The following is a 24,975-nucleotide window of genomic DNA, read 5'->3' as shown; positions in this document are numbered from 1 at the left end:
TGGTTTCCATCCCCGTTTTCAATCTGGGTCATCCGTCTCCTCCTCTAACCCTGAGGCGGATAGGCTCTCCTCTGAACTGTGCACAGTTTGGGCCCGGGTTCAATCGAACTTAGAAAAGGCTCAAAGTTCTCAGAATCTCAAGGCCGATAGGAGACGTTCAAGGGGGGTGAATTTTCAGGTTGGGGATAAGGTATGGTTGTCCTCCAAGAATCTCTCTCTTAAGGTAGATTCTAAAAAGTTTGCTCCTCGTTTTATTGGACCATATAAGATCATGGAGGTGATTAACCCGGTATCTTTTAAGTTGGAGCTGCCCGAGTCATTCCACATTCATAATGTGTTCCATAAGTCTCTACTTAAAAAATATTTTGAACCAGTAGTACCATCAAAAGCCTCACCTCCGCCGGTTCTTGTTAATGATGCTGTCGAGTATGTGGTGTCTAAAATAGTGGATGTCAGGAAGGTGCGTAATTCCTTGCAGTACCTGATTCACTGGAAGGGGTATGGACCTGAAGAGAGATCTTGGGTACCTGCCAGGGAGGTTCATGCTCCTAGACTTGTTTGAAAATTTCATTTAGAACACCCTGAAAAGCCATTGCCTGAAGTCTTGGGTCCGGTGGCCCCTCGTAAAAGGGGGGGGGTACTGTAACGGGGTTTTGAAGGTGCACTCGGTCCCCTATTGCCACCAGAACTGTTGCTTAGCTTTGGGAATGAGGATCTGTGTTTGACCTCATTCCTAGGGCGGCTTTACTAGCTGGGTGGCTCCCTGCTCCTAGTCTGCCTTGAGCGCCGAGCTGATCACTCGGTGCTCGACTGGTTGGTCTGTCGGTCATGTGACGCTGGCCACGTCACATGACCCTCACTCCCCCCTATAAATACAGGCAGCCTGCTGGCCACAGGTTGCCTGTTAATTTAGGTTCCACCTGTGATTTGGTCTTTCCTGGTGTACTTACTTCCTGCTGAATTCCTGACGATCCTCTGCCTGCTCCTTGTGTACTTTGCTGCTCTCCTGGTATTTGACGCCGGCCTCCTCCTGACGATAGTCTGCTGACTCCTTTGGTACTTCACGTCTCTCCTGGTATTTATGACCCCGGCTTCTCCTGACAATTCTCTGCTTGCTCCATTTGTACTTTGTAGCTTTCCTGGTATTGACTCGGTCCGTTCACGTCCTGTTGTTTGTCTGTCTGTCATCCCTGCACTTATTCCAAGTTAGGGATTGCCGTCCAGTTGTCTCCTGTCATTAGGACTCGTGAGGCAAGTAGGCAGGGCCAGGGGTAAGGGTGGAGCGCAGTGTTCACTTCCCTCCCCCGTGTGTGTGTGTGTACGCGACCGTTACAACAGCTTTTTTCTTACTGGGGTGAAAAAACTCTCTGATATACTGCACATCTGTAATTACACATGCATAAGTCACTGTCACATTTAGGACAGAAATACAGCTTTTTGAATAGGGTGCAAAAACCCTCTGATATACTGCACATCTGTGATTACACGTGCATAAGTCACTGTCACATTTAGGGCAGAAATACAGCTTTTTGGTTAGGGTGAAAAAACCCTCTGATATACTGCACATCTGTGATTACACGAGCATAAGTCACTGTCACATTTTGGACAGAAATACAGCTTTTTTTCTTACTGGGGTGAAAAAACCCTATGATATACTGCACATCTGTGATTACACTTGCATAAGTGATTGTCACATTAAGGCCAGAAATACAGCTTTTTTCTTACTGGGGTGAAAAAACCCTCTGATATACTGCACATCTGTGATTACACATGCATAAGTCACTGTCACATTTAGGGCAGAAATACAGCTTTTTGGTTAGGGTGAAAAAACCCTCTGATATACTGCACATCTGTGATTACACGAGCATAAGTCACTGTCACATTTTGGACAGAAATACAGCTTTTTTTCTCACTGGGGTGAAAAAACCCTCTGATATACTGCACATCTCTGATTACACTTGCATAAGTGATTGTCACATTAAGGCCAGAAATACAGCTTTTTTCTTACTAGGGTGAAAAAACCCTCTGATATACTGCACATCTGTGATTACACGTGCATAAGTCACTGTCACATTTAGGACAGAAAAACTGCTTTTTGGATAGGGTGAAAAAACCCTCTGATATACTGCACATCTGTGATTACACTTGCATAAGTGATTGTCACATTAAGGCCAGAAATCCTGCTTTGGCATACTGGGGTGAAAAAAACCTCTGATATACTGCACATCTGTGACTACACTTGCATAAGTGATTGTCACATTAAGGCTAGAAATCCTGCTTTGTCTTGTCATTTTAGGGCCAGAAATACGCCTTTTTGGTTACTGGGGTGAAAAAAGCCTCTAATATATTGCACATCTGGGATTACATGTGCATAAGTAAGTGTCACATTTAGGCCAGAAATACGCCTTTTTGGTTACTGGGGTGAAAAAAGCCTCTGATATACTGCACATCTGGGATAAGACGTGCATAAGTGAGTGTCACATTTAGGCCACAAATACCGCTGTCATATAGAGTTGAAAAAAAAAAATTGAGTGCAATACCCTACATCAGGGTTTTTATTGGCGGTAATTTTTTTTTAACAGACTTAACCACTTTTTACTTTGCTTTGTAAACGCTAACTATGAGGCAAACATCTAATAAGGGATGCGGTCATTGTCGTGGTGGTGGTGTTGGTGGAGCCTCTGGTGCTGGGAGAGGACGTGGCCGTTCTGCCACAGCTACACGTACTACTGAACCTACTACCTCAGGTCCCAGTAGCCGCCAGAATCTACAGCAATATTTGGTCGGGCCTAATGCCGTTCTAAGGATGTTAAGGCCTGAGCAAGTACAGGTGCTAGTCAATTGGGTGGCCGACAATGGATCCAGCACGTTCACATTATCTCCCACCAAGTCTTCTGCAGAAAGCACACAGGTGGCGCCTGAAACCCATGCCCATCAGTTTGTCACATCACCCCCGTGCATATCGGGGAACCTGTCTGAGCCTCAAGTCATGGAGCAGTCTCTTATGCTGTTTGAAGACTCTACTGGCAGGGTTTTCCAAGAGCATCCACCTAGCCCTTCCCAAGGGGTGGAAGACATAGAATGCACTGACGCACAACCACTTATGTTTCCTGATGAGGATATGGGAATACCACCTCAGCAAGTCTCTGATGATGACGAAACACAGGTGCCAACTGCTGCGTCTTCTGCAGTGTGCAGACCGAAAAGGAGGTCAGGGAGGAAGACTGGGTGGAAGACGACGCAGGGGACGATGAGGTCCTAGACCCCACATGGAATGAAGGTTGTGCCACTGACTTTCAGAATTCGGAGGAAGAGGCAGTGGTGAGACCGAGACAACAGCGTAGCAAAAGCGGGAGCAGGGTGCAAAAGCAGAGCAGCCGTCGCCAAAACAGTTTGCCTGCTACTGGCCACCGTCACCAGGGACCGAGCACACCAAAGGCAGCTTCAAGGAGTTCCCTGGCATGGCACTTCTTCACACAATGTGCTGATGACAAGACCCGAGTGGTTTGCACGCTGTGCCATCAGAGCCTGAAGCGAGGCATTAACGTTTTGAACCTTAGCACAACCTGCATGACCAGGCATCTACATGCGAGACACGGGCTGCAGTGGAGTAAGCACCTTCAAAACCAAGAAAGGGCTCAGGCCCCTCCTGCTTCCTCTTTTGCTGCTGCCTCGGCCTCTTCCTCCGCCTCTGGAGGAACGTTGGCACCTGCCGCCCAGCAAACAGAGGATGTGCCACCAACAACACTACCTCCATCACCAAGCATCTCCACCATGTCACACGGAAGCGTTCAGCTCTCCATCTCACAAACCTTTGAGAGAAAGCGTAAATTCCCACCTAGCCACCCTCGATCCCTGGCCCTGAATGCCAGCATTTCTAAACTGCTGGCCTTTGAAATGGTTTCATTCAGGCTGGTGGAGACGGACAGCTTCAAACAGCTTATGTTGCTTTCTGTCCCACAGTACGTCGTTCCCAGCTGCCACTACTTCTCCAGGAGAGCCGTGCACTCCCTGCACAACCAAGTATCGGATAAAATCAAGTGTGAACTGCGCAACGACATCTGTGGCAAGGTCCACAGATACGTGGACCAGTAAGCATGGCCAGGAACGATATATCTCCCTAACTGCACACTGGGTAAATGTAGTGGCAGCTGGGCCCCAGGTGGAGAGCTGTTTGGCGCACGTCCTTCTGCCGCCAAGGATCGCAGGGCATCATTCTTTGCCTCCTGTTGCCTCCTCTGCCTACACGGCTTCCTCCTCCTCTTCTTCCACCTCCTCATCCCGTCAGCGACAGACCTTCACCACCAATTTCAGTACAGCCAGAGGTAAACTTCAGCAGGCCGTTCTGAAACTGATGTGTTTGGGGGACAAGCCCCACACTGCGCAGGAGTTGAGGCGGGGTATAGAACAACAGACCGACGAGTGGTTGCTGCCAGTGGGCCTCAAGCCCGGCCTGGTATTGTGCGATAATGGGCGAAATCTCATTGCAGCTCTGGGACTAGCCGGTTTGATGCACATCCCTTGCCTGGCGCATGTGCTGAATTTGGTGTTACAGAAATCCATTCACAACTACCCCGACATGTCTGAGCTGCTGCATAAAGTGCTTTCGGCATTCTCACCCTGCTGCTGCTCGCCTGTCAGCGCTGCAGCGTAACTTCGGCCTTCATGCCCACCGCCTCATATGCGACGTGCCCACCAGGTGGAACTCCACCTTGCACATGCTGGAGAGACTGTGCGAGCAGCAGCAGGCCATAGTGGTATTTCAGCTGCAGCACGCACAGGTGAGTCACACTGCGGAACAGCACCACTTCATCACCAATGACTGGGCCTCCATGCGAGACCTGTGTGCCCTGTTGCACTGTTTCGAGTACTCCACCAACATGGCCAGTGGCGATGACGCCGTTATCAGCGTTACAATACCACTTGTATGTCTCCTTGAGAAAACACTTAGGGCAATGATGGAAGAGGATGTGGAGGAGGAAGAGGGATCATCTCTAACACTTTCAGGCCAGTCTTTCAGAAGTGGCTCAGAAAGAGGATTTTTGCAACAGCAGAGGCCAGGTACAAATTTGGCCAGCCAAGGTCCACTACTGGAGATCGAGGAGGATGAGGAGGAGGATGGGGATGAAGCATGTTCACAGCGGGGTAGCATCCAACACAGCTCGGGCCTATCACTGGTGTGTGGCTGGGGGGGATACGGAGGACGCAGATGATACGCCTCCCACAGAGGACAGCTTGTCCTTACCTCTGGGCAGCCTGGCACACATGAGCGACTACATGCTGCAGTGCCTGCTCAACGACTGTAGAGTTGCCCACATTTTAACTTGTGCCGACTACTGGGTGGCCACCCTGCTGGATCCCCGTTACGAAGACAATGTGCCGTCCTTAATTCCCTCACTGGAGCGTGATCGGAAGATGCGCGACTACAAGCGCACGCTGGTAGACGCGCTCCTGAGAGCATTCCCAACTGAAGCCAGGGGACAAGTGGAAGCACAAGGTGAAGGCAGGGGAGGAGGAAGAGGTCGCCAACGCAGCTGTGTCAGCGTCAGCACCTCAGAAGGCAGGGTTAGCATGGCTGACATGAGGAAAAGATTTGTCAACTCGCCGCAAAAACCGCCCACAACTGCTGATATGAAGCGTGTTAGCAGGAGGCAGCATTTGAACAACATGGTGGAACAGTACCTGTGCACACGACTACACGTACTGACTAATGGTTCTGCCCCATTCAACTTCTGGGTCTCCAAATTGTCCACATGGCCAGAGCTTGCCCTGTATGCCTTGGAGGTGCTGGCCTGCTCTGCAGCCAGTGTACTCTCTGAACGTGTATTTAGCACGGCAGGAGGCGTCATTACAGACAGACGCAGCCGCCTGTCCACAGCCAACGTGGACAAGCTCACGTTCATTAAAAAGAACCAGGCTTGGAACCCACAAGACTTGTCTGTACCTTGTTCAGAATAGACATTTATACCACCATCAAACATACATTCTTGTACTCAAGTCAAATGCAATGATTCTTTGTTTTCTATTTTTTTTATTTGTCCCAATATTTTGGGGGCTACCTACCCAACAATAAAAATAAAAAAAACATTGTTGGCTACCTTTTCCTCCTCCATTGCTGCCTCCACCTACAACACCACATTCACCACCTCCGACTCCATATCCACCTCCTTCTCTGAGTTGCAGGTTAATAATTTGTAATTTTTAGTTATTTGATTTGATTTTAAGTTATTTCCCTATGCACATTTGTTTGCAGAGCAGTTCCCATGCTCTTAAGCACATTTTACTGCCTTTTACATACCTTTAGCCTTTTCAAGGACTATTTTAGAGCCATTTTAATTAAAAAAAAGTGCCCTAAATTGAAAAAATTCTTATTTTCAATTGTCGGGTGACATTTTACCATTTTTGGCATATACAAACCCCTGCTGTGCCTGGGTGACAGGGGCCTAAATCTCTCAAAATCCTCTGTTCTATTGCTGGGTGACATGAACCCCCTTTCGCTGTAAATGAACCCCTGCTATGCCTGGGTGACAGGGGCCTAAATCTCTCAAAATCCTTTGTTGTATTGCTGGGTGACATGTACCCCCTTTTGCCGTGAATTAACCGCTGCTATGCCTGGGTGACAGGGGCCTAAATCTCTCAAAATCCTTTGTTGTATTGCTGGGTGACATGTAACCCTTTTGTCGTGAATGAACCCATGCTCTGCATTGCTGACAGGGGCCTAAATCTCTCAAAATCCTCTGTTGTATTGCTGGGTGACATGAACCCCCTTTTGCCGTGAATGAACCCCTGCTCTGCATTGCTGACAGGGGCCTAAATCTCTCAAAATCCTCTGTTGTATTGCTGGGTGACATGAACTCCCTTTTGCCATGAATGAACCCCTGCTGTGCCTGGGTGACAGGGGCCTAAATCTCTCAAAATCCTCTGTTGTATTGCTAGGTGACATGAGCCCCCTTTTGCCGTGAATGAACCCCTGCTCTGCATTGCTGACAGGGAACTAAATTTAGTGAAAACATCTGTTACTGATCGGAAGACGCGCGACTACAATCGCACGCTGATAATAGCCTTCCCACCTGACAGCGGGGCACAGTGGAAACACAAGGCGAAGGCAGAGGAGGAGGAAGAGGTCGCCAATGTTCTATTGCTGGGTGACATGAACCCCCTTTTGCCGTGAATGAACCCCTGGTGTGCCTGGGTGACAGGGGCCTAAATCTCCCAAAATCCTCTGTTGTATTGCTAGGTGACATGAACACCCTTTTGCCAAGAATAAACCTCTGCTGTGCCTGGGTGACAGGGACCTAAATCTCTCAAAATCCTCTGTTCTATTGCTGGGTGACATGTACCCCCTTTTGCTGTGAATGAAACCCTGCTCTGCATTGCTGACAGGGGCATAAATCTCTCAAAATCCTCTTTTGTATTGCTGGGTGACATGAACCCCCTTTTGCCGTGAATGAACCCCTGCTCTGCATTGCTGACACGGGCCTAAATCTCTCAAAATCCTCTGTTGTATTGCTGGGTGACATGAACCCCCTTTTTCCGTGAATGAACTCCTGCTGTGCCTGGGTGACAGGGGCCAAAACCTCTCAAAATCCTCTTTTGAAAAGCTGGGTGACATGTACCCCCTTTTGCCGTGAATGAACCCCTGCTCTGCATTGCTGACAGGGAACTAAATTTAGTGAAAACATCTGTTACTGATCGGAAGATGCGCGACTACAAGCGCACACTGATGATAACATTCCCACCTGACAGCGGGGGCACAGTGGAAGCACAAGGCGAAGGCAGAGGAGGAGGAAGAGGTCGCCAATGCAGCTGGGGCACCACCAGCACCTGAGAAGGCAGGGTTAAAATGGCCGAAATGTGGAAAAGCTTTGTCAGACTTGGAGGTGCTGACCTGCCCTGCAGACAGTGTGAACGTGTGTTTAGCACGGCAGAGAGCATTATCACAGGCCACAGCCTATGTGGACAAGCTTACGTTTATTAAAATGAACCAGGCATGGATCCCACAGGACTTGTCCGTACCTTGTGCAGAATAGACATTTATACCAGCCTCAACCATCCATTCTTGTACTCAAGTGCACTTATTCTTAGTTTTATTTTGTTATATGTCCCAATATTTTGGGGATACCCCAATTTTAAAATAAATAATAACATAAATCAGTGTTGGCTACCTATTCCTCCTTTACCGCCACTTCCACCTACACCGCCACGTCAACCTACACAGCCACATCCACCCATCCACCGCCTCCTCAACCTCCTACTCCTAGATCCAGATTGTTATTTAAAAATTTTCTGTATTTTATGTTATTTTAAGTCATTTCCCTATCCACATTTGTTTGAAGAACAGTTGCCATGCTCTTAAGCATATTTTGATCCTTTTTGCAGCCCTCTAGCCCTATTCAGGACTATTTTAGTGCCTAAAAGTTTGGGTCCTCATTGACTTCAATGGGGTTCGGGTTCAGGGTCAAGTTCGGGTTCCGAACCCGAACATTTTTTTCAAGTTCGGCCGAACCTGAACATCCAGGTGTTCGCTCAACTCTACACAGGAGACCTCCGTCAATAATGTCTCATTGATTTCTATGAGAGAGAGTTGTGGGCATGTCCTGTAATACGAACAGAGGTCATTGTACAGAGAGTGGGAAGGTGAGCTATGTCCTTTACTTGTTTTCAAGTTATGTGATTTGATATTTGCCTCCAGGTTTATAATAGAAACATTACCTTTCCTTGCTTCTTTGTTGTCTCAACTTCTGAAGAATGAACTGCACAAAATGAAAAGTATAATTCTATTTCGAGGCAGCAGTCAGTATCAGAGGCGAACATACCACCCAGCATGGCAGGGGGCCCATTCCAGTGCTCCAATGTCCGTGACAGGTGCCAGGAGATCATAGACACTGGAAACATGTGGGTTAATCTGAATGGTTCCTTGTGGATCATTTGTGTCTGTGTTGTTTTGGTAATGACCACACATCTGGCAGGTGTTGTTGGGTTGGCCATTTAACTTTCCCTATTTATTACTGCTTCCCCTTTTGTGGGTGTGGTTTATAGCTCCAGTTTCTGGACTCTGGGCTAGCCGGTTGTTGGATCTCGGTTAAACTCCTGGCGCTGCCTTTGCTCCACGTGAAGTTAATTGTCTTCTTCCCTGTTTGTATTTTGTTTGTTGTATTTCCCTGTCTTTTGTATCTAGGCCGGAGGTAGACTCCTGTTAATCCTTCTGGTGGAGGAATAGGTTGTCTCAAGTTCTGTCACTATACCAGTGCCCTACAGTTCATACAGGGTTCCTGTGCATGAACTTTCCTACTATCATACTGATAGTTAGTCAGGACTTGTATTAGGGTTGTTCTAGGAGGTGACCTTCTTCTTTAACCTAGTTTCCAGGCCTAGTTCCTATCCCTTTCCTCTTGTGCTCGTTGTGGAGTTTCCCACCCACACCGCATCCATGACATCCAGATGGCGACAAAAATGCTCGCCAATGCGACTGAAAAATTGCAAATGGCTAGAAGTCTTTCAGTTGAATACTGCGGCAGGGCCGGGAGCCAACAGTTCCCTGACCTTCTAATCACCCTCATAGGCCTCAGGTTAAGTAGGCCTAAAGCTTATGAGGTAGTAAATGCTGGCGTGCGTGGTATCGCCATCAATGCACTTGCCCACCTACGTCCCACTGTCCCAGGCCTTAGACCAGAAGAGGCTATGGCCTGCATGAATTAAGGTGTTTATAAATAATGGCGAACAAGCGAACAAGACTCATTGTGAGAGACATTGCTGTTGGGAGGCACTGTGGGGGACATTACTGATGGGGGGAAACTATGGAGGACATTGCTACTGGAGGCGCACTGTGGGGGACATAACTGGCAGCATTATTTGAGGCACTCTACAGGAATTTATACTGGGGACAGAATAAGGGGCAATTCTGGTGGCACTGGGGAATTCTAATACTGAGGCACTATAGGAGGCAGTATTGGGGCAATTTGTAAAATAGGGCACTATATGGGAAATTACAGGAGGCACTGGGGGCATTTTAATATTGGGACACATTAGTGGGATTTTATGTACAAGAACATTACTACTGGGGGCATCAAAGGGGACATTATTACTACTGGGGGCACTATAATGACATTTTTGCTGGGGGTAAGATAAGGGATATTAATGCTGCAGGCACTGAGGGGGATTTCTATTGCAGGGGCATATTACACACTATACAAGCATTATTGCTGGGAGCACAATGTAGGGTTTTATTATTACTGGGGGCATTTTAGAGCACATTATTATTCCTGGGGGAAATTCTAAGGGGCAGTATAATTGCTGGAGGCACCATAGTAACATAGTTTACATTGTAACATACGTTAGGTAGTTTGTAAGGATGAAAAAAGCCATCTGTTTGTCCAGTTCAGTCTGTTATCCTGCAATTTGATCCAGAGGAAGGCAAACAAGTAAAAAAATAAAACCTGTGAGGTAAAAAACTATTTTCCTAATTTTAGGGGGAAAAATTCCTTCCCATTCCTTCCAAACTCCAATCGGGCAGTCAGAATAACTCCCTGGATCAACAACCCATCTCTAGTAGCTATAGCCTGTAATATTATTACACTCTAGAAATACATCCAGGCCCCTCTTGTAATGTTTTAGTGAATTCACCATCACCACCTCCTCAGGCAGAGAATTCCATAATCTCACCGCTCTTAGGGTACTTTCACACTTGCGGCAGGACGGATCCGACAGGCTGTTCACCATGTCGGATCCGTCCTGCGGCTGTTTCGCCGTGCCCCCGGGCCGCCACTCCATCCCCATTGACTATAATGGGGATGGGGGCGGAGCTCCGGCGCAGCACGGCGGTGCACGGCTTAAGGCCGCCGGACTAAAATTACTGCATGTCAGGTTTTTTAGTCCGGCGGCTTTCTCCGTGCACCGCCGGAGCTCTGCCCCCATCCCCATTATAGTCAATGGGGACGGAGCGGGGGCACGGTGAAACAGCCGCAGGACGGATTCGACATGGTGAACAGCATGTCGGATCCGTCCTGCCGCAAGTGTGAAACTAGCCTTACACAGGACACTATTTCTACTAGGGTGACATTTTTGCCAGCAGAATAGTATTTGGGTTCATTGGGGAGCACAGTGGGCACAGTATTGGGAGTGACAGCAGGATGATATTGTCAGGACACCAGGATGGGGAGTTTGTATTGAAAATGTGGGGAGGTTAATGGAAAAATTGAGAAATGTAATATGTCTGTGTTTCAACCTCTACAGAAACGAGACACAGCTGAAAGAATTTGTCATGGCAAACTGGATCAAACAGAGGAGATGAGGAAAGAGAATGTCTACATCACAGGATATGTCAGTTGATGTAAGAGCTATGTATAGGTTTATGTCTGTAGTCTAAAAGATGACATGCAACAAAATTAAAGCTAAATTAATCAATTCTAGAGAATCCAAAACTTTTGTGGTTCGTTTTGGACTAATTGCTCAAAGTAGAAGGTACTATTTTACAGGTGAAAAGACAGAGAGGCAGGCATCTGCCACTAAAAAGGGATAATTTTGGGCTGTTTCCTAATTAAGAAAAAAAAAATCAGAGAATGCAGTTTGTTTTTAAACAGTGTTGAAAAATGTGATTCTGTCAATTCATCATACTTCGACAAGAAATTTGATTTGTTACAAATCGCTATAAATCAGAAATACCTCTATGTCATGGTCGCTGAGGGAATGTATGGCGCGGGCTGCTGCATTGAGCCGGCTCCATGCGTGGTGGGTCCTGGATGTATCATACAGCAGAAATTCGGATCCGCAAAATAAACAAGAATAGGACATGTTCTATTTTTTTTTGCTGGGCTACGGAACGGACATACGGATGCTGATAGCACATGGTGTGCTGTCCGCATTTTTTGCGGACCTATTGAAATGAATGGGTCTGCATTCTATCAGCAAAAAAAACGGAACGGACACGGAAGCAAAATACGTTTGTGTGAATGTAGCCTTAGGCCTCTTTCACACGGGCGTCATGTTTTTTGCCCGGATAAGATGCGGGTGCGTTGCGGGAAAATGTGCGATTTTTCCGAGCGAGTGCAAAACATTGTAATGCGTTTTGCTCGCGCGTGAGAAAAATCGGCATGTTTGGTACCCAAACCCGAACCCGGACTTCTGCACAGAAGTTCGGGTTTGGGTTAGGTGTTGTGTAGATTGTAACATGGTTATAAGGGAAAATAATAGCATTCTTAATACAGAATGCATAGTAAAATCGGGCTGGAGGGGTTAAAAAAAAAAATTATAATTTAACTCACCTTAATCCACTTGATCGCGCAGCCTGCATCTCTTGTCTTCTTCTTTGCTGTGCACAGGAAAAGGACCTTTGATGACGTCACTGTGCTCATCACATGGTCCAATCACATGGTTCATCAACATGGTGAGGGACCATGTGATTGGATCATGTGATGTGACGTCACCACAGGTCCTTAGCCTGCAGCTCAACATTACAGAAGAAGACAGAGATCCGCAACTACGCGATCAAGTGGACTCGGTGAGTTAATTTTTTTTTATTTTTAACCCCTCCATCACTATTTTACTTTGCATTCTGTATTCAGAATGCTATTATTTCCCCTTATAACCATGTTATAAGGGAAAATAATACAGATCGGCTCCCCAGCCCGATCATCGCCTAGCAACCATGCGTGAAAATCGCACCGCATCCGCACTTGCTTGCGGATGCTTGCGATTTTCACGCAGCCCCATTCACTTCTATGGGGCCTGTGTTGCGTGAAAAACGCAGAATATAGAGCTTGCTGCGATTTTCACGCAATGCACAAGTGATGCGTGAAAATCTCAGCTCATGTGCACACCCCCATAGAAATGAATGGGTCAGGATTCAGTGCGGGTGCAATGCGTTCAACTCACGCATTGCACCCGCGCGGAATACAAGCCCATGTGAAAGGGGCCTTAGGGTGAATAAGACAAGAAATCAAAAGATCCCAGGTATAGCCCCTAAGGGGGTTAAAAGTTGTCACAGTAAAATAAAATAAAATAAATAAAGTTTAAATCACCCCCTTTCCCAATTTTACATCTAAAAAAAAACAAACATATTAGGTATTGCATTGTTTAAAAATATCTGAACTAATAAAATATTAATAAACATGTAATGTGCTCTAATTATTGTAATGAAAATTTTTTTTTTTTTTTTAAATGATTCGCCCTTTTTTGGCAATTTTTCACTCCTAACAAATTGAATAACAATGAACAAAAGGTTGTATTTGCCACAAAAATGGTACCAATAAAATCTAGATTTCGTCCCACAAACATTATGCCCTCATACAGCTTTGTAGAATGAAATATTAAAAAATTATAGCTATTCAGAAAATGTTGATGCAAAGAAAACTTAGATTTTTTTTTCAAAGGTTTTTATTTTTTTAAAGTAGTAATTGAAACAAAAAAAAAATCAAGCTCTGTATTGCCATATTCGTATTGAGCCACAGAATAATGACTCATGAAATTTTTAGAGCACAGTGAATGCCATGATGTCACAACCTCAAAAACCTTGGCGCAATTTATTTTTCAATTTAACACCTTCAATTCTTAACAAATAATATTTTTCCCATTTTCCAGTAACAGACATGGTAAATTGAAAGGTCATTGTGAGATGCACCCTTAATACATATGGGTTACATTCAGAGATTTTAAATACCGCAATTTGGTGCACCAATATTGAATTCAGACCTACACTGGTTCAGACCGTGTGAGATACCCCCTCTACATACAGGGGTTTGAATCAGGCATTAGAAAAACAGCCATTTGAAATACAGCCATTTTGGGCAAAGATATATTTACTTCAGGCCTACAGTGGTTCAGACCGTGTGAGATACTCCCTCTACATACAGGGGTTTGATTCAGGGCTTTGAAATACAGCCTTTTGAAATACAGCCATTTTGTGCAAAGATATATTTACTTCAGGTCTACAGTGGTTCAGGCCCTGTGAGATACTCCCTCTACATACAGGGGTTTGAATCAGGCATTTGAAATACAGCCATTTGAAATACAGCAATTTTGGGCAAAGAAATATTTACTTCAGGCCTACACTGGTTCAGGCCCTGTGAGCTACTCCCTTTACATACTGTCGTTCTATTCTACTATTAAGTAAACACCCATTTAGGGCAAGATCCAAAATTTTTTTTAAAATGAAGAGAGTGTAAAATAAGGGACGTGGCTGCAGGTCGTGGTGCTGCTGGTGGAGCTCCTGTTGCAGGGAGAGGACGTGGTCAATCTGTTCCAGCTACATGCACAAGTGAAACCCCTTCCTCAGGTGCTAGTAGGCGACAAAACCTGCAGCGGTATTTGGTCGGGCCTAATGGTGCTCTACGAATGGTGAGGCCTGAACAAGTACAGGCGATAGTAGATTGGGTTTCTGACAGTGGATCCAGTTCCTTCACATTGTCTCTCACCCAGTCTCCTGCTGCAAGACCACAGTTGGCACCTGCAGCCGATGTCCATCAGTCTTTTACCTCACCCCCTTGCAAATCAGCCAAGCAGTCTGAGCCCCAAGTTATGCAGCAGTCTCTTCTGCTTTTTGATTACTCTGTTAGCAGGGTTTCCCAGGGCCATCCACCTAGCCCTGCACCAGAAGTGGAAAAGATTGAGTGCACCAATGCCCGACCACTTATCTTTCAAGATGAGTACATGGGAGGACCATCGCAGCACGTCTCGGATGATGACGAAACACAGGTGCCAACTGCTGGGGTTTTCGAAAGTGTGCAGACCGACAAGGAAGGCAGGGGTGAAGACTGGGTGGAAGATCATGTGGAGGACGATGAGGTTCTCGACCCCACATGAAATCAAGGTCATGTGAGTGACCTATGTACTTCGGAGAAAGAAGCGGTGGTCGCACAGTGCCACCAGCACAGCAGAAGAGGCAGCAGGGTGCAAAAGAGGAGCGGCCGTCAACTAGACAGTACGCCTCCTACTGCCCACCGCAGCAAGGGACCGAGCACACCAAAACCAGCTCCAAGGAGTTCCCTGGCATGGCAGTTCTTCAGACAATGTGCTGACGAGAAGACACGAGTGGTTTGCACGCTGTGCAACCAGAGCCTGAAGCGAGGCATAAACGTTCTCAACCTGAGCACAAACTGCATGACCAGGCATTTAAGTGCAAAGCACGAGCTGCAGTGGAGTAGACACCTCAAAAACCAAGAAAGGTCTCTGGCTCCTCCTGCTGCCTCTTCTGCTGCAGTCGCTGCCTCTTCATCCACCTCTGGAGTGACAGTGCCACCTGGCACTCCGCAAACAGAAGATCTTCCAGCAACATAAACACCTGGGTCACCAAGCATCTTTACAATGTCCCACAGAAGCGTTCAGCTCTCCATATCCCAAACGCTGGAGAGGAAGAGGAAGTACCCCCCTACCCACCCGCGATCCCTAGCCCTGAATGCCAGCATTTCTAAATTACTGGCCTTTGAAATGCTGTCATTCCATCTGGTGAAGACGGATAGTTTTAAAGGCCTTATGGCGGTGGCTGTCCCACAGTACGTCGTGCCCAGCCGCCACTACTTTTCAAGGCGAGCCATCCCTTCCCTGCACAACAAAGTAGGGGACAAAATCAGGTTTGCACTGCGCAACGCCATCTGTGGTGCACCTGACTACGGATACGTGGACCAGAAAGCACGGTCAGGGCCGTTATATCTCCATAACAGCACACAGGGTAAATGCAGTGGCGGCTGGGCCTGAGGCGAATAGCAGTTTGGCGCATGTCCTTCCACCAACGAGGATTGCAGGGCGCTTCAGTTTGCCTCCTGTTGCTTCCTCCTCCTACTCTGCTTCCTCATTCTCTACCAGCTCCTCATCCGGTCAGTGTAACACCTTCACCACCAACTTCAGCACAGCCAGGGGTAAACGACAGCAGGCTGTTTTAAAACTTGTCTGTTTGGGGGGACAAACCCCACACCGCGCAGGAGCTGTGGAAGGGCCTTGAACAACAGACCGATGAGTTGTTTGTGCCAATCAGCCTCAAGCCCGGCCTGGTGGTGTGCGTTTTTTGGGCGAAATCTCATAGCAGCTCTGGGACTAGCCAGTTTGACGCACATCCCTTGCCTGGCGCATGTGCTGAATTTGGTGGTGCAGAGATTCCTTAAAAATTACCCCGACATGTCAGAGCTGCTGCATAAAGTGTGGGCCGTCTGTGTGCGCTTTTGGCGTTCTCACTTTGGCGTTCTCACCCTGCTGCTGCTCGTCTGTCAGCGCTGCAGCGTAACTTCGGCCTTCCCGCTCACCGCCTCATATGTGACGTGTCCACAAGGTGGAACTCCACCTTGCACATACTGGCCAGATTGTGTTAGCAGCAGCAGACGATAGTGAAGTTTCAGCTGCAGCACGCACGGGTGAGTTGCTCGGCGGAACAGCACCACATCACCACCAATGACTGGGCCTCCATGCGAGACCTGTGTTCCTTGTTGCGCTGTTTTGAGTACTCCACCAACATGGCCAGTGCCGATAACGCCGTTCTCAGCGTTACTATCCCACTTCTTTGCCTCCTTGAAAAAACGCTCCTGGCAATGATGGAAGAGGATGTTGCACAGGAGGAGGAGGAGGAAGAGGGATCATTTTGCAGGGTTTCCGGCCAGTCATTCCCAAGTGGCTCCGAGGGTGGGTTCCTGCACCCACAAACCCAAGGTACACAATTGTCCAGCCAGGGCACAGTTCAGGAGGATGACGAGGTGGAGGATGAGGAGGAGGAGATGCAGGAGGAGGAACTGTGTTCACAGCAGGGTGGCACCCAGACCAGCTCATGGCCATCACTGGTGCGTGGATGGGGGGATACAGAGGACACAGATGATACACCTCCCACAGAGGACAGCTTTTCGTTGCCTCTGGGCAGCCTGGCACACATGAGCGATTACATGCTGCAGTGTCTCCGCAACGACCGCCGAGTTGCCCACATTCTTTTTTTTTTTTTATATATTGAAAGTTTTTATTGTTTTCAATTTTTCAATGCTTTGTACATTTTCCAATAATTAAAGCATTCAACAATACAAGTGACTTAAACATAAGCGAAAATCACCTATTGTGAGGTGTCACAAATACAAATGAGTAACCAAAGGGCAATTAAGCCCAACATTACAGGTATCCGCAAGAAATATAAGTCTTACAGCAATGGCAGAACGAGCAAGATAGCGTGGAAATGAAATTCAAATATCTATGGTATGAGTGTGTAAGTGGGGGGGAGGAGAGTGGTACGATAGGCAAGTGAGCCTCTGTCTAGGGGTGTACAAGGTGAGGCAATGGAAGATAGTTATTGGACTCTATATCTAGGGAAAATTCCTGTATAGCTTCCAAGGTGACCATGTTTTTAGGAAGGAGGGTCTAGAGTGTGACTCCCAGTGTGAGATTTCTTCTAGTCTGTATATCTGGTCCACCTTAATGGTCCAGTGTTCAATACTAGGAATTTCTGAAGATAACCAGTGGGTTGGTAAGAGTAATCTAGCCGCTGCCAATAAGAGGGCAAAAAGGGATTTTTTATGTGGGCCCAGACCTTCCATCCCGAGAGATAACAAAGTCAATTCTGGGGAGCTAGTGAGAGATGATTTACATATCTGGTTGCATAGTTTGATAATTGTGTGCCACCATGGATTAATCAGGTCACATGACCACCAAATGTGTAAGAAAGTTCCCTTAGTTTTATGGCATCTCCAACACAGATCGGTAGCTGTTTTGCTATATCTATAAGTTTTATCTGGGGTTCTGTACCATTGCGTAAGAATCTTATAGCTGTTTTCTTGGATGCCTATGCATCTAGATAGTTTGTGTGGTAAGATTAGTATTTTAGAAGTTTCTTGAGGGGTCAGTGTCCTTTGTAAGTCTTTTTCCCATTTACTCACAATTGCAGGTTTAATAATGGAGGTAGGGGATTTCAGGCGCTTATAAATCGTAGAGATAGCTTTAGGAGGGTATCTCTTGTTACTTAACATTTCCACCAACCAACTTGTTTCTTTTGATATAGGGGGGTTTTTAGTTCTACTGAGTAATTCAGTCCTAAGAAAATGCAGCAAGGTGGGGTTATGAATCTGTGTTCCCAGAAGTTTGCATAATTCAGGGTCAGGAAGAATACATCCATCTTCATCTAGAAACTGGGTTATGGGGATCAGCGAAGACCTAATGAGTAACGGACAGCTTTCTCTTAGCTCTTTGGGGGCCAAGTTAATTATATCTTTTATGAGCATAAGTGAGGTGAGAGGTATTTGAGCCCCATTGCTGGACGAGAAACCCCCCCAGACCCTCAGAGTGCTGAGTATAAGAGGGTTAGGTATTGAGGATAGGGTCGGGGGCAATCTGTCAGCCAGCAAAAGGGCCCGGGGTGAGGAGGGAAGGAAAGCAGATTCCAGTGTAAGCCAGGATTTATGTGTGGGCTCTCTAATCCAATCAATAGCTCTAGAAAGCTGAATGGCTTGCATATATGATTTAGGATCAGGGAGGCCAATACCTCCTCTATTTCTAGGTTTAGTTAAGGTATCAAATGAGATACGAGAGCTTTTGCCTTGCCAAATAAATTTGCGGACTTGTTTGTTTAGGGAAGCAAAGTATGAGTTCGGGATATCAATAGGGAGAACCTGCATCATATATGTGAGTTTTGGCATGATTAGTGACATAAGGATGTTCTTCCTTCCGAACCAGGAAAGATAGGGAGAGTCTAGGGAGTCCATTTGAGCTATCATAGAGGCTAGGAGGGGTTTATAGTTTAATTGAAATAGATCAGGCAAATGAGAGGATAGTTTGACCCCTAGATAGGTTAGTTGTTGCGTTTGCCAATTGAAAGGGGAGTTAATTTGGAGGGAGGTGAGATTGGCGGGGGAAAGGCCTATATGCAAAACTTGGGACTTGGAGGGGTTGACCTTAAAGTTGGAAAGGGAGCCAAAAAGGTTGAGTATTGAGAGGATTTTGGGCATGGATCTCTGTGGATTAGTGGTGATGATCAGTAGATCGTCAGCGAAAGCTGCCAGTTTAAATTCTCGGTTCCCTACTCTCAGACCCTCAATCTCTTCGTCTTGTCTAAGGGCTTGAAGAAGGGACTCCATTACAAGGACAAAAATGAGTGGAGAGAGGGGGCATCCTTGTCTCATTCCATTTCTGATGGGGAAAAGGGAGGAAAGAAGTCCATTTACTGACACGGACGCCGAGGAGCAAGTGTACATGGAAAATATAGAGTTGATATATTGCTCTGGAATTTGGAATCTAGCCAGGGCTAATCTAATATAAGTCCAATCTACTCTGTCAAATGCTTTCTCGGCGTCCGTGCCAAGCAGGACTAGAGGGTGGGATTTATGTGAGGCATAAAACAGGGCGTCTAGGATTTTTGTGGTGTTATCTTTGCCTTCCCTACCTTTGACAAAGCCAACCTGGTCAGGGCAGATAAGTTCAGGGAGCAGGTTTTGAAGTCTGGTGGCTAGCATTTTAGCTAGGAGTTTAAGATCCACATTAAGTAAGGAGATGGGGCGATAATTGGAGCAAATCATGGGGTCCTTACCATCTTTGGGAATTATCGTAATGACTGCTTTGGTCATATCTGAGGAAAGTGTTTGATTGGACAATGAGAGATTACAGATAAGGAGTAAGTGGGGTAGTAGAATATTTTGAAAGGATGAGTAATAAGTTATGGGTAGACCGTCAGGGCCAGGGCATTTGCCTTTAGGGGTAGATTTAATCGCAGTGATTAGTTCAGGGATAGTGAACGGTTTGGTCAGGGATTCTTGTTGTGCCAAATTTAATGTAGGAAGGTTAAGGGTCTCTAGAAACGAACTGATATTGTTTTCTCTATCAAGGGAGGGATTAGGAAGGTCAGAAGCTGGGAGATTATATAGAGATTTGTAGAATAGTCTAAATTGTTCAGCTATTTCCTCGGCTTTAAATAGTTGAACTCCTTGGGGGGATTTAATGGACTGAACATAGCGGGAGTCTCTTCTCTGTTTGATTCGGCTCATGACATATTTGGAAGCTTTGTTCCCATGGGCATAAATCTTCTGTTGAGCGGACAGAAAAAATTTGGCTGAACGCTCGTTCAGGAGGTTCTTCAGCTGGGTTCTAAGAGAAGAAAGTTCCGCAAGTTTCTGTGCCATCAAAGATTGCTTATGGGCTTTTTCTGCTTGGTGGATTTGTGAAAGCAGGGTATTGAGTTTTTTCTCTGACTCTTTCTTTAAAAACGAGCAAAGGCTGATCAATCTGCCTCGTATATAGGCTTTGTGGGCATCCCAGATAACTTGAGGGGTTACCTCAGGGGTATTGTTAGTTAAGAAGTATTCTTCCAAATAGGAGGAAATTTGGGCAGTATGTTTAGTGTTATTCAATAGGGATTCATTGAATCTCCAATTAGGTTGTCTAGCTTTTTTTGTTTTAGGGGATATAGTACAGAAAATTGGAGAGTGGTCTGATAGAGTGATGTCTCCTATTGTAGGTAAAGAACAGGATTGTAATTTCTCCTTTGGAACTAAAATGTAATCAATTCTGCTATAGGAGTTATTTGCAGACAAATAAAAGGAGTAGTCAATTAAATCTGGGTTGTGGCAGCACCATACGTCTATAATTCCCAGGTTGTGTAGTTTTGTGTGTATTAGTCTGAGGGTCTTTGCGGAGATAGGGGATTTTTTAGAGGATGTGTCTATTAAAGGATTAAAAGCAACATTAAAATCTCCTGCGACAAGCAGGAAACCCTCCCTATGATGCTCAATTAAAGAAAAGGTGTTAGTGAGCCAGCTCAGTTGGTCAGTATTTGGGGCGTAGATATTTACCAATGCGAACATAGATTGTCCTATCAGACCTTTAAGGATCAAATATCGACCCTCTGGGTCTTGTATGTGAGATTTGTACTGAAATGGAAGGCCTCTGCGGAAGCCTATGCTAACTCCCCTCGAGGCTGCACCCCCGGCCCCACAATGGTACCAGCAAGGGAATCTGGAAAAAGAGAGATTTGGATAATTATTATGTTTAAAGTGTGTCTCTTGAAGAAAGACCACTGAACAATTCTCTTTGTGCAGGAGCGATAGGATCTGGCATCTTTTTGAAGGGGATCTCAGCCCCTTAACATTGTATGAGGCTAATTTAAAATCTGCCATAGTTTTTTAGTAAAGTGGGAAGACCATGGGCTATAGGTGACACAACCTTTAGAGGAATAACCAACCAGATACATCGTAAGGCGGAGAGCACAGCCACGAGAGGACCCGCAAAGCACCCATATTTTCGGTTTTTCTCCTCTACAAGCCCTTTTTCCCCAACGGGGATCACTGCTCATATATTGAAAAGGATGTAAGAGTGTATCTTGGGTACCTGTCAAGGAAAAAACAAATAGAACAAGAACAAACAGAGTGAATAAAAACAAAGGAAAGATGAGTATCATCCGGGCAAGGCAGGGTATATATAAACTCTGTCTATCCGAGATAACAACACCAGTAGGGGGGGAAAGGGTATTATACCCAGAAGCATTTCCCTCTAAATTAGCAAAAATACCAAAACATAATGAAATTTTTGTAGCACTGGTGGGGGGAAGAATGGGGATCATTCTGGTAATTAAGAAAACCTTTCATATTTGGTCTCTCATAGGATGATTAGGGAGTAGCTAATGAAAAAAGGCTATACCTATAATGATCTGGCATCGGAGACATCATGAGGTGTTCAAAAAGAAAGAGAAATTGTGTAAGTAGGTAGGGGTACCTCACTTGACCTTCTCAGTGTAATAGGTCATAGATATATGGGAATTTATCAGAGCAAAATCAAAATAATATAATCATAGCATGACTAGCCTGACTTTCAAACAGATGGGAAAACTCTAAGGAGAAATCCCTACTGTCTCTACATCTATTACTCGGTGAAGAGCAAGGCCCGAAAATAAAGCGGGCCCAGCTCCACACCCAGCACATAGCTTGCAGTCAAAAATTTAAACATAAATCAAAGACTCAACAGTATTAAGTCCCATCAGATGAATTTTTTGGTCGCCCAAACCTAAAAATTAGAAAATATGGCCAGCTACTTATCCGCCAAGGAAAGGAGTTTTGGGGTGGAAAAGGAATCTCTTCTTCTGCTGCTTCTTTGTGCCCTTGGGGTGCGTTGGGGTTCCCAGGGGATCGTCTTGGGAAGGTCTGGTAGCGCATTCAGGTTCTGAACCATGTCCCAGTTTGCAATAGGTAATGGAGATAGCTGAAGAAGATCATATGTCTTGTCCAGGTCTGCAAATGATGAAATGTGGATGCGACGACCATCATGAAGGAAGGATAAACCGAAAGGGAATGTCCATCTATAGATGATTCTTTGCTGCCTCAGCCAATCCGTGAGAGGTTTCAAGGCTTTACTTTTTTTGAGAGTTGATTGCGACAGATCTTGGTAAATGGCAATGCTGTTGTTTTCCCATTCTATTGAATTGGAGTTCCTGGCGCCTGCCAGGATGGCTTCTTTCACAGGAAAGTGCAGAAATTTACATATTACATCTCTGGGTGGCTCATTCTCCCTTGGTTTGGGTCTGAGGGCTCTGTGCGCTCGTTCAAGCAGGACCTCATGTGCCGAATCTGGGCCTAGAATCTTGAGGCATATCTGGATTACCGTTTCCGGGATATCTACGGCCATGACGGTCTCAGGTATCCCTCTAAAACACAGGTTATTACGCCTGCTTCTATTTTCTTGGTCCTCCATAGCTGTGTATAGGGCATTTAAGTGGCACTGGGCTAGCGACATGCTAGAGGATACTTCATCCTGATGTTGGAGGATTGTGGCCTGCTTTTCTTCTAAGGCCTCTACTCTCCTACCTATGTGCCTAATGTCCTCTTTTATTGAAGAAATGTCCATACTTATGGGGCCCAGGGCTTCTGCTAGAGCTTCTTTTAAAAAGGCTCTGGAGATCGGCAGGTATTCCGTTTCGCTGGGGTCGTCTCCTACCTGTTCACTGCTGCAGGCGGCAGGCTGTTTGTGGCTGGAGCGTGGGGTGCCGGGCGTCATCTTGGATTCTCGGCTCACAGTAGCAGCGGCAGCTTTTTTCATAAATTTTTCTATTTCTCCTGCCTGGCTATGGGAGCTATTGCCTCCTGGCTGGTCTGTGGGCTTTTGGCCCCCGATTTTGACCATTTCTGTTTTCGGTGGGCTCATGATACGGTGCTGAGAGGGATATGCAGACGGGAGAGCAGCGCTTTACATGTCCATCCGGATCAAGCGCTGGCTCCGCCCCCGAGTTGCCCACATTCTAACTTGTGATGATTACTGGGTGGCCACGCTGCTGGATCCCCGTTACAAGGACAACGTACCGTCCTTAATTCCGTCACTGGAGCGTGATCGTAAGATGCGCGATTACAAGAGCACACTGGTAGACCCGCTTCTGGTGGCATTCCCACCTGACAGCGGGGCACAGTGGAAACACAAGACGAAGGCAGAGGATGAGGAAGAGGTCGCCAATGCAGCTGGGGCACCGCCAGCACCTCAGAAGGCAGGGTTAGCATGGCCGAAATGTGGAAAAGCTTTGTCTGCACACCACAACAACCAGCACCACCAGCTGATATGGAACATCTTAGCAGGAGGCAGCATTTCACCAACATGGTGGAGCAGTATGTGTGCACACGCCTACACGTACTGAATGAACCAGGCATGGATCCCTCAGGACTTGTCCGTACCTTGTGCAGAATAGACATGTATACCGGCACTAAGCAGCCATTGTTATACTGCAGCGCAATTGCTCATGTTTGTATTTTGGATAGTTTTACACTCTTTTGGAGTGTACCTTAATTTTACAACATTAAATTAAAACCAAAAAACTGTGTTGGCTTATCTCCTCCACCGCCACTTCCACCTACTCCGCTACGTCCACCGCCTCCTCAAACTCCTACTCCATATGGAACTCCACCTCATAAATCCATTTTTTTTTTGTACGTGTTTTATTTTATATCATTTCACTACTTTGTCATTTACATTTTCTGGTGAAATTCACCAATATTTGGGTGTATAGTACCACTGCTATACCTAGTAGACCGGTAAAAAAATAAAATAAAATTGTCAGTTACATTTTCTGGTGAAATTAACAAATTTTTGGGTGTATAGTACCACTGCTATACCTAGTAGTCAGGTTAAACAAAAAAATTAAAATTGCCATTTACTTTTTCGGGTTAAATTAACAAATTTTTGGGTGTATATTACCTAGTGGACCGGTAAAAATAAAAATTGTCAGTTACATTTATGGTGAAATTTTTGGCTGTAATATACCCCTCCTCTACCTAGTTGACAGCTTAATAAATTTCAATAATTTTTCTGTTACATTCTTGAGTTGACATTATACAATTTCAGACGTGAATAAACACCTGCTATGCATAGGTGACAGGGAATAAAATTTAATAAATTATTCAGTAATTAATGCGCACCACATCCTTTCATTCAATGCTTAAACTTTGAAAAGTTGTCACACTTTTATGCTTTAATAATTTCTCCCATATTTCTACTCTAATTATAAATTTGAAAAAATTAATCCTCCCTTGACTGTGGTCTCTTTCTCACGCTCCCTCTCTGGCCTGGAACCCTGATTCCCCGCCACCAGTGATCACCATGGTAGGCGCATAAAAGAACATCGAAAGTTGATAGAGCAGATATCAAATTGGATCGTGAACATCACGGGCACGTACGACATGGTGGGGCAGTAAGTGTGCACACGCCTACACGAACTGACTGACAGGGGTCAGCCCCTGCAACTTCTGGGTCTCCAAATTGGGCACATGGCCTGAGCTTGCCCTTTACCCTTGGAGGTGCTGTCCTGCCCTGCAGCCAGTGTATTGTCTGAACGTGTGTTTAGCATGACTGGAGGGGGTAATCAAAGGTTATATTTCTCAATGTTTTTGGGTGTACCCTAATTTTAAAAATAAAATTTAAAACCAAAATCCAGTGTAGGCTACCTCCACCTACACCGCCACATCCACCGCCTCCTCAACCTCCTACTCCATACGGACCTGGTCCTCCTAGATCAAGATTATTATTTTTTATTTTTACGTATTTTATGTTATTTAACCC

Source organism: Bufo bufo, chromosome 3, assembly GCF_905171765.1.
Source record: "Bufo bufo chromosome 3, aBufBuf1.1, whole genome shotgun sequence".
Taxonomy (NCBI): Eukaryota; Metazoa; Chordata; class Amphibia; order Anura; family Bufonidae; genus Bufo; species Bufo bufo.
The sequence above is the reverse complement of the archived record's forward strand: the minus strand, read 5'-3'. Positions refer to the sequence as shown.